Source organism: Cynoglossus semilaevis, chromosome 16 (genome assembly GCF_000523025.1).
Source record: "Cynoglossus semilaevis isolate Cse_v1.0 chromosome 16, Cse_v1.0, whole genome shotgun sequence".
Classification (NCBI taxonomy): domain Eukaryota; kingdom Metazoa; phylum Chordata; class Actinopteri; order Pleuronectiformes; family Cynoglossidae; genus Cynoglossus; species Cynoglossus semilaevis.
The window spans coordinates 14,377,303-14,386,823 of record NC_024322.1 but is presented as its reverse complement, the minus strand read 5'-3'; the positions used below and the strand labels follow the sequence as shown (position 1 = coordinate 14,386,823).

The following is a 9,521-nucleotide window of genomic DNA, read 5'->3' as shown; positions in this document are numbered from 1 at the left end:
GCGTCTCTCATGACACAACACTCTCAGGTCACAGAGGTCTGTTAGAAATTACAACCTAGTCAACCATGTTCCATAACATTTAATTTGGCATCTGGTTGTTTGGCACGTGTAGAAAAGGTTACTTTTTTTTTTTTTTTTTTTTACAGCGCTCAAATGCCCCACAACAGGAAAACAAAGAAGTGTCTCTGTCACAGGACAAAGGACAGAAACACAGGCAGAGGAGTCAACATTTTGAAAGAACCTGACCGAAATGATTAGACCTGAAAAATCCCAGCAAAGGGACAGGAAGGGTGGGAGTGGTCATTAAGGTCAGGGGTCAAACATGATAAGCTGTTTACCAGCCCCGCCCCCTTTTCCTCCCCATTGTCTTACTCAATAAAACACAATAGGTTTTTGAACTGTAATTTAAATCTTTACTCTTTCCTTTTTCATTAATCAAAACCGTACAATTGGAAATCTATTTAAATCTCCTGACCTTTGACCCCCGAAAATAACTCCGGTTGTCCGGACCAACTTTGGTTCTGAGAGAGAAATCTCCTGACCTTTGATGCAGTACAACTGCAGTACAACTGCAGTACAGTACAGACTGCTAAAACTTCAGATCTCGTCGTTTCCTCCTTCTTTAAAATAATAAATAAATAAATAAATATTTGTTGATCATATTTCCTTCTCTGAGTGTAAACATTTGTTGGCGACATCGTTCCGTACCAGCGTGGTACCCACACCACGCTGTGACAAGCTTCTGTTAGAGATCACTGTGCGACGGTGGCGTTTCCCGCACGGAAACATCACAACAAAGACGGGGTCGGCGACACGGCGGCAACACGGCAGAGAAAGAGTCACTATTTAGTAAACTGCAGAGCCACGAGCCACCGCCGCCGCCGCCGCCGCTCTCCTCGCCACCAACCGATGTGTCTGGAAGTCACTGAGCCATAGAAGGGCTGTCAAGTAAACCGCTGATAAAAATGTGGGGACTGTGAGTGGAACAGCTTGACGAGCGCTGCGAAAAACCAGGAGAAAATGTAGAACATTAATTATCATCCATCTTGATGTGGTTCCAGTCTGTGTGTGTGTGTTTTTCTCAGTGCAGCACATGGACCTACGTGATCATTTTGATGGTAATGATGGAGCGTCGATGGTATGAGTTATCATTAGATGCACAGAAACTTATGATCGACCTGTAATAACCTGTTTCTGCCGCTGCTGTCAGACTCTACAATCACACCCTGGAATTACCAAGACCTTATATATATATGACCAATAATATGAGCAGTATTGCAACACATGATCAATTTATGTGGTACCATAGCGGCCCCCAACCCCTGGTCCAGGGACCAGTGACGGTCCATAGGTCATTTGGTACCGGACCGCAGTGGGAGACAGTGATAAAAATGTACTCCAAAAATAATAATCAAAAATTATCCAATCAAATCTCTTTACTTTTTACATTACAGGATCATCTGGCAATGTTTCAGACTCCAAAATTTAAAGAATAAAGATGAAAAAAACGTCATGATCCTTCAACAACGGCGCAGTATTATCGGTCGGCAGTAACGGCAGATACCGGCCGATCGGTCCTTGGTACGACAACGGTTGAGGACCATTGTGTTACGGTAACTAGAGGACAGATTTTTATAAAAACAAGCCAAAAACTAAACTTTCTTAAGAAACGTTTGCTTATTTAATGAGTGCGTTGTGGATAAATTAACGAGTTAAAACCGTCGCCGATGACCTGAAAACAGACAGAACTACTTTGAAATGATAATGTCTTCTCCACCTTCCTGCCCACTAAGCTCCAACATTATTATTATTATTATTTTCTTTCTCATAATTAAACATCTGAAGCAGCACCAAACCCACGGCCGCCATCACACGTGCTGCTGCAGAGACGCGGTGGATGTGCACCTTGGCATATTTAAATTTGTGCTGCTCACTTGAACGCCTCCTGCTGAGAAGGCATCTGTCTGCATAACTGCCCTCAGGTAATCGCAGTAAAAGCCCCCGCCCGCTGTGAGGAACGGACCCAGCGCCTCACACACACACACACACACACTCCTCACACGGACAGGTTGTGTTTATACTGTGGAGTTACCAGCGGCAGCCATCCAGGAGGTCTCACAAGGCTCTAATTAGGTGAAGGGTGGGCAATCCAAACCTACATCATACACCCTCGGTGTCTTGACAAAGTGTTTCTTTCGCCTCTGATTGGCCAAAGGTTCCCTGCAGGTTAGAGCAGAGCAGCAGGGTTATTGTTCTCATGTGACTGAGTGAACCGTCAGTCACTCAGCGGTCAGCGCCACAAGTTGAATTAAGTCTGACCGCCCTCTTCAAACCCTTTTTGAGATGTTAAAGGGGCGTTTATTCATGATTTGTCAAAGAGTTTGACGTGAATAAAATCACCTTCGTTTTTTTCAGTCTGGACTGATGTGAAACAACCAGAGCTGTAATCATTTACATAATATAATTGTTCTTGTCTTTTTTCCTCTTCGTTAATGACCGGGTTCTCACACTTTTTTAGCAGTGAACTTGTCTTTTCACTGCCGACAGTGAAGGTATTTTAAAAGCAAACCTTGTCGACCCAAGTCAATAGACATTATTCGTAAACATGCTGCAAGACGACCCAAAAAAAATTTTTGTGGAACCCTGGGTCGTGACCCAGTCTTTTGGAAACAATGCTCTGTAATTGCTAGAAATTTTATAATAGAAAAAAGGAAAATTCATTTTACCACTGTAGCCCAAATAATAAAAAAAATAAATGTATTTGACCTACTGTGCCCCCACCACAGTAGCTCCACGCCACACAAGGGGGTCCCACCCCAGACTTTGAGAACCACAGGCGAGGAGTAAACCAACTTTTACGTTAAAAGGTATTCAATTACAAATCAGTGATTTTTTACCTGAAAAAAAAAAATCAATTCATTTGACTTGCTGAGTCCCCGATGCGGTAACTCCACACCCCCGAGGGGGTCCCGGCCCACACCTTGAGAACCACTTATGATCTTTCAGGAAGTTTTCTAGAAACTTAATCACTCATATCTTACCTTAAAGAGTTAAACCCGTGGAGAGCAGCTCCGACGGCTATTTTGGTTCCACTCACCTTCAGCTGTAGGACACTATAGGTTTAATAGGTGCATGATGTTCACTAACCCACCTGAAGGGAAACCTCTGCGGCGATAACATGATTTCCTGATGGAGAGGAGGAACGAGGAAGAGGGGCCCCGGCCCGCAGCAAGAAGACGAAGCTGGAGGGGAAACAGACCTCAGCTTTATCTGGGCAGTAATTGCATCATCAATTATAACCGCTAAACGCTTTTTAAGTCACCTGCTGATGTGGCCACCATTAACCTCGCCGCGCATGACCAAGGTGAACACCGCGCAACGTATGTCAAACATGTCATCGGCGCGCGCACCGGCACACGTGCCAGGTGTGCTCCATTTCCCGACAGAGCTGGTGATGTATCGCAGTTTTGGAGAAACACGGGGATAAATTAGGACAAGGTTCTCGTTCCTGTTTGTACAACAGCGTGCTCCAGAAATCCCCCGGCAGGATAAATCTCCTGTTGTGGAAAAATCTTTATTCTGCCTTTTAGATTAGTTTTACACTGTTTCCTAATGTCATTTGTAAAGCTGGTAATTTAACCTGGACCACAGCAGAACACAGACCACTGTTTGCCCTCTTTTCTCCCCCCCTCTCTTCCCCCCTCCTCCCCCCTCTGCTCTGTGCTTCTCTCTTTGGAGCTCAGTGAGGGAAATCAATTCTGTTTCCAGCCCAGCACAAGTCAATATGTGTCACAGCGGCTTTTCTGTTAAAGCACTCATATGTGTTTCACCGCTGCAACTGTGGAAGTGCATTCACTCGGCATACTGAAGCCCGCAGTCCTCCCCGTACAGCTGTGGTCCAGCTTCTTCCATATAAATGTAACAACAAATGTAACTAACAATAGAAAAATAAACCCGCTTCACTCCTGAGCATACGTTCAAACCTTTAGTAAAAAAAAACAAAGAAAAAACACCACAACACATGAGCAGAATTCATCGCGTTGTGAAACGATAAATCACAAAAATGGTCTCTTCTCCCTCATGTTTCTTTGAGCCCTTGTTGTTTTTTCATCCCTAATGATGTTTATTTACCTGAAACCACGCACTCGTAAAAACCGCCGCAGTGGTCGTTAGCGGCGCAGAGATATTACTACCCATATACTTTCATTTTATTGGTAAGCGCCCCCTCTTGGCTTGTGTGAGGCAGTGTTAATCGGCGCCAAACGAGGCCCAAAAGCAACGTGTGTCACCGGACGTTAGAGAGACGTGAACCTGCCCCGCACTCCGACGGGTCAGGTTGGTCATGACCAACGAGAGTACGGTTTTAGTTCAAAAAATGAAAAAAAATTATATAAAATAAAATCACTCAAAATAAAAACTAGTTTTGGAACTCTTAAGAAAGAGTTCCACTGACAAAAATCACTCAAAATAAAAACTAGTTTTTAAATATAAGAGTTCCACTGACGACAAAAAGTCCTCCTGGTGGTTCCCAACATGGGGGACAGGGCCCCTAGGGGGCAAGAAAGTGTTGAAGGCAGGACAAAAACTTTAACTTTTCTTCACTTCACACAGAGTGGGAAAAAATATGTGTTTTTTGTTTGTTTGTTTGTTTAATGAGAACAGCAGTTTTCATTTACTGCAGTAAAAAAAAAAAAAGATTCACTAAGCAATTCAATTCTGTGTTGTACTAACAATAAAAATCGCAAAAAAAAAAAAAAAAATCACGTAAATAAGTACAGCAGATCCACACGCCCCCTACAGCCTAAAGATATATAACTACGCTGAAGACACACACCACGTAAACAACTGTGTTTGTTATTCGTTTTTATGCGTGACCTTTAACTGAAGTCGTGACCTTATATCCGGAATAACGAGGTTCCTCGTCGTGTCTGAAGCGTACCGTAGCATTAGCATGGTCAGATTATAAAAGGGCAGAGTGTTTGGCATCGGTAATGTGCAACATTTTCACCGTGGTTCACCGGGTCTGCACGTCCTTGACGGAGGAGTCACGTGATCTGTTGTCCGTGGAGGACGCGTTCGTGTTGTCTCACTCGGACGCGGTCTGTTTATGTGTGTTGCGTTCACACAGCGGTAACTTGAGGCTCGCGTGAAGTGAACATCTCCTCCTTCTGTGGAGAGAAAGTGTGTGTTTGTGTTTGTTGGTCTCCCCCAGGGTTTGTCTGCCCGACCCCCCCCCCCCCCCCCCCTCTCGCCTTTGCTCTGAAGCTGCTGCTCTGTCACGCTACAGGCTAAAGCTTAATGCTAGGTTACAGCACACACACAACACGGATCAGGATTCTGGAAGGAAAACACCCCGTCTAAAGTATATCTAATGGTATTGTACGACATTATTCATGTCATTCAGGGGTGTAGGAAAATATTATGATATTTCGTTCCATGCTAACATATTGATATTCTTCAGCATTGTATCCATTTTTTATTATTTACTTATTTATTATTATTTACATTAAGACTGATGAACTGAAACTGTTTTCTTTTTTTCATTTAACATTTCCGACAACATCCTCCCAGCCTTTAGCGTTTCACCTGACGGGGTGAGAGAGAGGACACTGTAGTGATGATGAAAGACATCTCCCATTTTCCCAGCTTGGTCACACTTTGACACATCATTATCCCATTGACTTAATACTCTTTCTCCTCTCCAGCTCAACCAACTTCTCTCATCCATCAACGCTGCTGTCTGTCCTCCACCTTCCCCACATGTCAGCTGTTTCTAGGTTCTCTCTGGATTCTGACTTTTCCAGCTCCACTCATTCTTAATTCTTCACCTCCCCCTCTGACTCCCCCTCTGACTCCCCCATAACCCTCTATTTCTCTCCATTGTTCACCTTTTTCTCCCCCTTCAGACCATCACTTGTTCCCTGACTTCCTTCAGTCTGCAGCGTGTCACCTCCTCCTCCTCCTCCTCCACTTCATAAAATGCAATGTTTTCAAAAAAACGTCAGGAAAAAGAGAGAGCCTGAATGTATGTATTTGTTGTGATTTTTTTTTCTTCTTACTTTGTGAAAAAGAGCTCTGGAGACATTTGCTCTGATTCAGAGAGAAAAAAAAACTACCAGAAGTGTTCAGGTTTCAAATGTGAGGGGGAAATTTGGCGATTTCAGAGAGTCAAAAACGTTGATGTTTAATAAACAAAAAAAAATCTACTTCTAAAGCCCTTTCAGGTTAACTGTGTTTGTTTGGCTACAAATTAAGAAAAAAAAACTTTGAGTATGAAAATACACAGAAAGTATTTAGCTGGAAACAATAAATGGGGCAATCATTTCATAACAAAAACAGACAGGTACAGCAGCAGTAGATGTGTTTTTTGAAAATAAATGCTTAATAGATTTAAACATTTTTTCCTTTCTTTTCTTCTTTTTTGCTTAAGTTTTTTCTTGGTAATGTTGGCGATTTTGTATTTTAAAACTTCTTTTTATTATTACAATACATGCACTCATAAGAAGTATGTCTGAAACTCACTCAAGATATTTTGTCAATACAAGTGGTCTTTGACTCTTTGAAAGTTTATAAAGTCAAAACTATACTGACAACACAGATAAACACAGTGTGTTTTACACTTACTACAAAAAAACCCAAAATGCACGTCACAGGATACTTCAGTGTATTGATTTCTAAAAAAAAAAAAAAAAAAATGCAACGTACTAATACAGTACTTTACAGTAATACTGGCGTCTCAATAAGTAGGTCTTTACGAAGCACTTCACTTCTTTGGGTTGGAACAAAGCATATCCGGTGACCTGAACCTACTTCTCTCCTGTGCCAAGAGAACAAAACGCCTGCACTAAGGAAACATGCAGTAGTGCTGCATCAGCACCACGGACAGCTACTGCCCAGTGGCACTTCACTGGGAGACTTATTAAACAACTATGTCAGCAGCAGGAACGGGAACAAGAGCCGCGGACTTGGTTGTCCGGTAATAATCATATTTATATACATTATCCCGCGAGGGCTGTTAGGCCAACAGGCTGTGATGTACGACACTATTCTGGGACTTTTTCGGAATATTTTAGGAATATTTTGTGGCTCGCTATAATTTGCAGAGTATGTAAAAAAAGGAATTTAAAAAAAAAAAAAAAACTATGAATGGTTTTACATATGAATCACAGTTGTACTTTAGGGATAGAAACACTGATACTGAGCAGTACTGGGGCAATACTGATACTACAAATACTGTTCCGATACAGTTACCCAGCACTAACTACGACAACGACTTTTCTTCTCCGTCCACAGTTCTTTTATTTTTTTTTTTTTGGACAACGTCAGGAGTTTGAAGGAATTTCAGGGATCAGGGATGGAGATAGGAGACAGACTTACAACAAAGGCACCGAGACATCCCTCATCCCTCAATTAGCTTTTAAATATTTAGTATATTTAAATTAAGAAATTAGACAAAACTAATTTGTATTTCCACATTGTTTTTGTGGTTGCATATTAAAAAACAAATACTTCAATTTTCAAAGTTTTGCCAAATCTCTCCACCAGGCTTCACGGCTCCACTGTCCAGCTCAGCATTTACAGAGGCCCGTCCTTTATGTCCCATTTTTATTTTAATGAAAGGAAGTGAGGTGTGGGAGTGAAGGGAGGGAGAGCCGCGGTGGAAGCTCTGCGGTCCAAGGATAATTAAATCAAGCTTTAAAATGTAAATATACCATAAAACAATATTGAGCTCCACTGATTTTAATTGATGCCTGTCCTGAATGCTCGATGAGGTCGTTAATTTTGACTGATGGCTCACCGCAGCCACATAAGAAGTGACAGCACACCTGGAGATGGGGCCACTCTCCACTCCCACACGGAGACGTGGACAGTTTGGACTTTTCTACGGAACTTTTTAGCACTCTCTTTTTAAAAGTTGTGCAGTAATCTCCAGATGAATCGGGGAAACTCTTTGAACGACAGCAACGTTATTAAACCACACACACACACACGTAAACACACACACACAGCTGCTATTCCTGTGTCACCCTAGGTCTTCTATGAACATTTTACTTCCCCTTTAAACACGAGAGACGTCGCAGGGTTTGGACTCCACCTCCACACTAGGGCACTTTCAGCGGACCACCGCCACCACCGCTGCTGCTACTGCTGCTGCTGCCATGCAGAGAGAGTGGATCACAGAGGGTGAGGGAGGCAGATTTATGCTGATGTTGTATTGGTAACCAATGACAGTCCCATTTGCAGTGCCACCAAAGAGCCCAGATGAATTGATTCCATTCTTGCCTCCGCACTGCTGGTATTTACAGCCGAGCTTTAGAAAATGCCGTTTGACTGATGTGAGGTCTGACAGCTGCTACAAGTACTGACGCTCCGGAGCCCGCACTAATCCGTATCTTTTATGGGATGTATTTAAATCTGACCGGGATTATAGAGAGGATCAAATGTGTACATTTGTATAATAACAATAATGTGTCGTGACATGTTGAATTTGATCGTAGGGAAATTTAATACAGAAACGTCTCTGCTCGTGTTAGGTTGGACTGATGCTGTCTTTTCTAATGTTAAACTGGTGTTTAAACCTAAATGTATTTGATAAATATTACGGCTAGACTAAATGGAACAGTCTAAAAGACCATCTGTTTTTTTTGTTGTGACTAATCCAAATGTTGGAATTAATAATAATTTTAAAAATGCCATGATAAATGTCAAGATAAAGGGAAGCAGGCGGGACTCTACTGCAGCACTCAGGAGGGAAGAACAGTAAAGTTTATTTGATCGTTTCAACTAAAATCTGGCAGTAAAGCCCACAGAATCTTTGAGTCTTAGTTCAGGGAAAACGAGAAAGGCAGGAACGGGAGAAAAACCAGGAAAAGCACAAAGGTAGACCACTAGGAAACAGGCCTGGGAGTACAGGAAAATGGAGCAAAGACCACCAAGACCACCGAGACCTCAGGAACCACAATCACAAACAATGACCAAGACAATCATGACAAACAAATGTATGAACGTACATCTGTGATGTACAAAGTCAATAATTATCGCCGTTGATCTCCCATCAGTGTCAACTAACGAACCTCCATAGATGATACATTTTTGATGACAAGATTTCCTGTGAGCCAACTGCTATAATCACAAACCAAGTTGCAGTTTTTATTACTATTTTTTTAAAATTTCCTGTGAGCCAACTGCTATAATCAAAAACCAAGTTGCAGTTTTTATTATTTTTTTTTTATATTTAAGATCCAAGATCAATGTGAAGATACTGGAAAAACTAAATTCACTTTAGACTCTCAAATCAACCTTAAAGTCTTTTATTTTTCTATGAAAGGCAGCAACCTCTAGATCAGGGGGTCACCAACGTGATGCCCAGGGGGTAGCCCCCGTGGACTACCTAAGGTGGGGTATGTTCTAGGAATAAAACTAGTCAACAAGAGGGTCAGAAACTGTACTCTGACTGTGGTTTTTGAATCAGTTACACCTACAATAATATTCAAATGGATGTAATGGCGACGGTAAGAAGA

The 9,521-nt window shown here is 42.1% G+C and overlaps 1 long non-coding RNA gene across 2 annotated transcripts in view; it reads right to left on the bottom strand.

Moving 5' to 3' along the window:
• LOC112488289 (uncharacterized) overlaps window positions 1-9,521 on the bottom strand; it is a 34,438-nt gene that overhangs the window by 23,212 nt on the left and 1,705 nt on the right. For both annotated transcript variants that reach the window (XR_003052177.1, XR_003052178.1), the window contains exon 2: window positions 3,152-3,242. This is a non-coding gene — a long non-coding RNA (uncharacterized LOC112488289). The remainder of the gene's footprint in view (window positions 1-3,151; window positions 3,243-9,521) is intronic.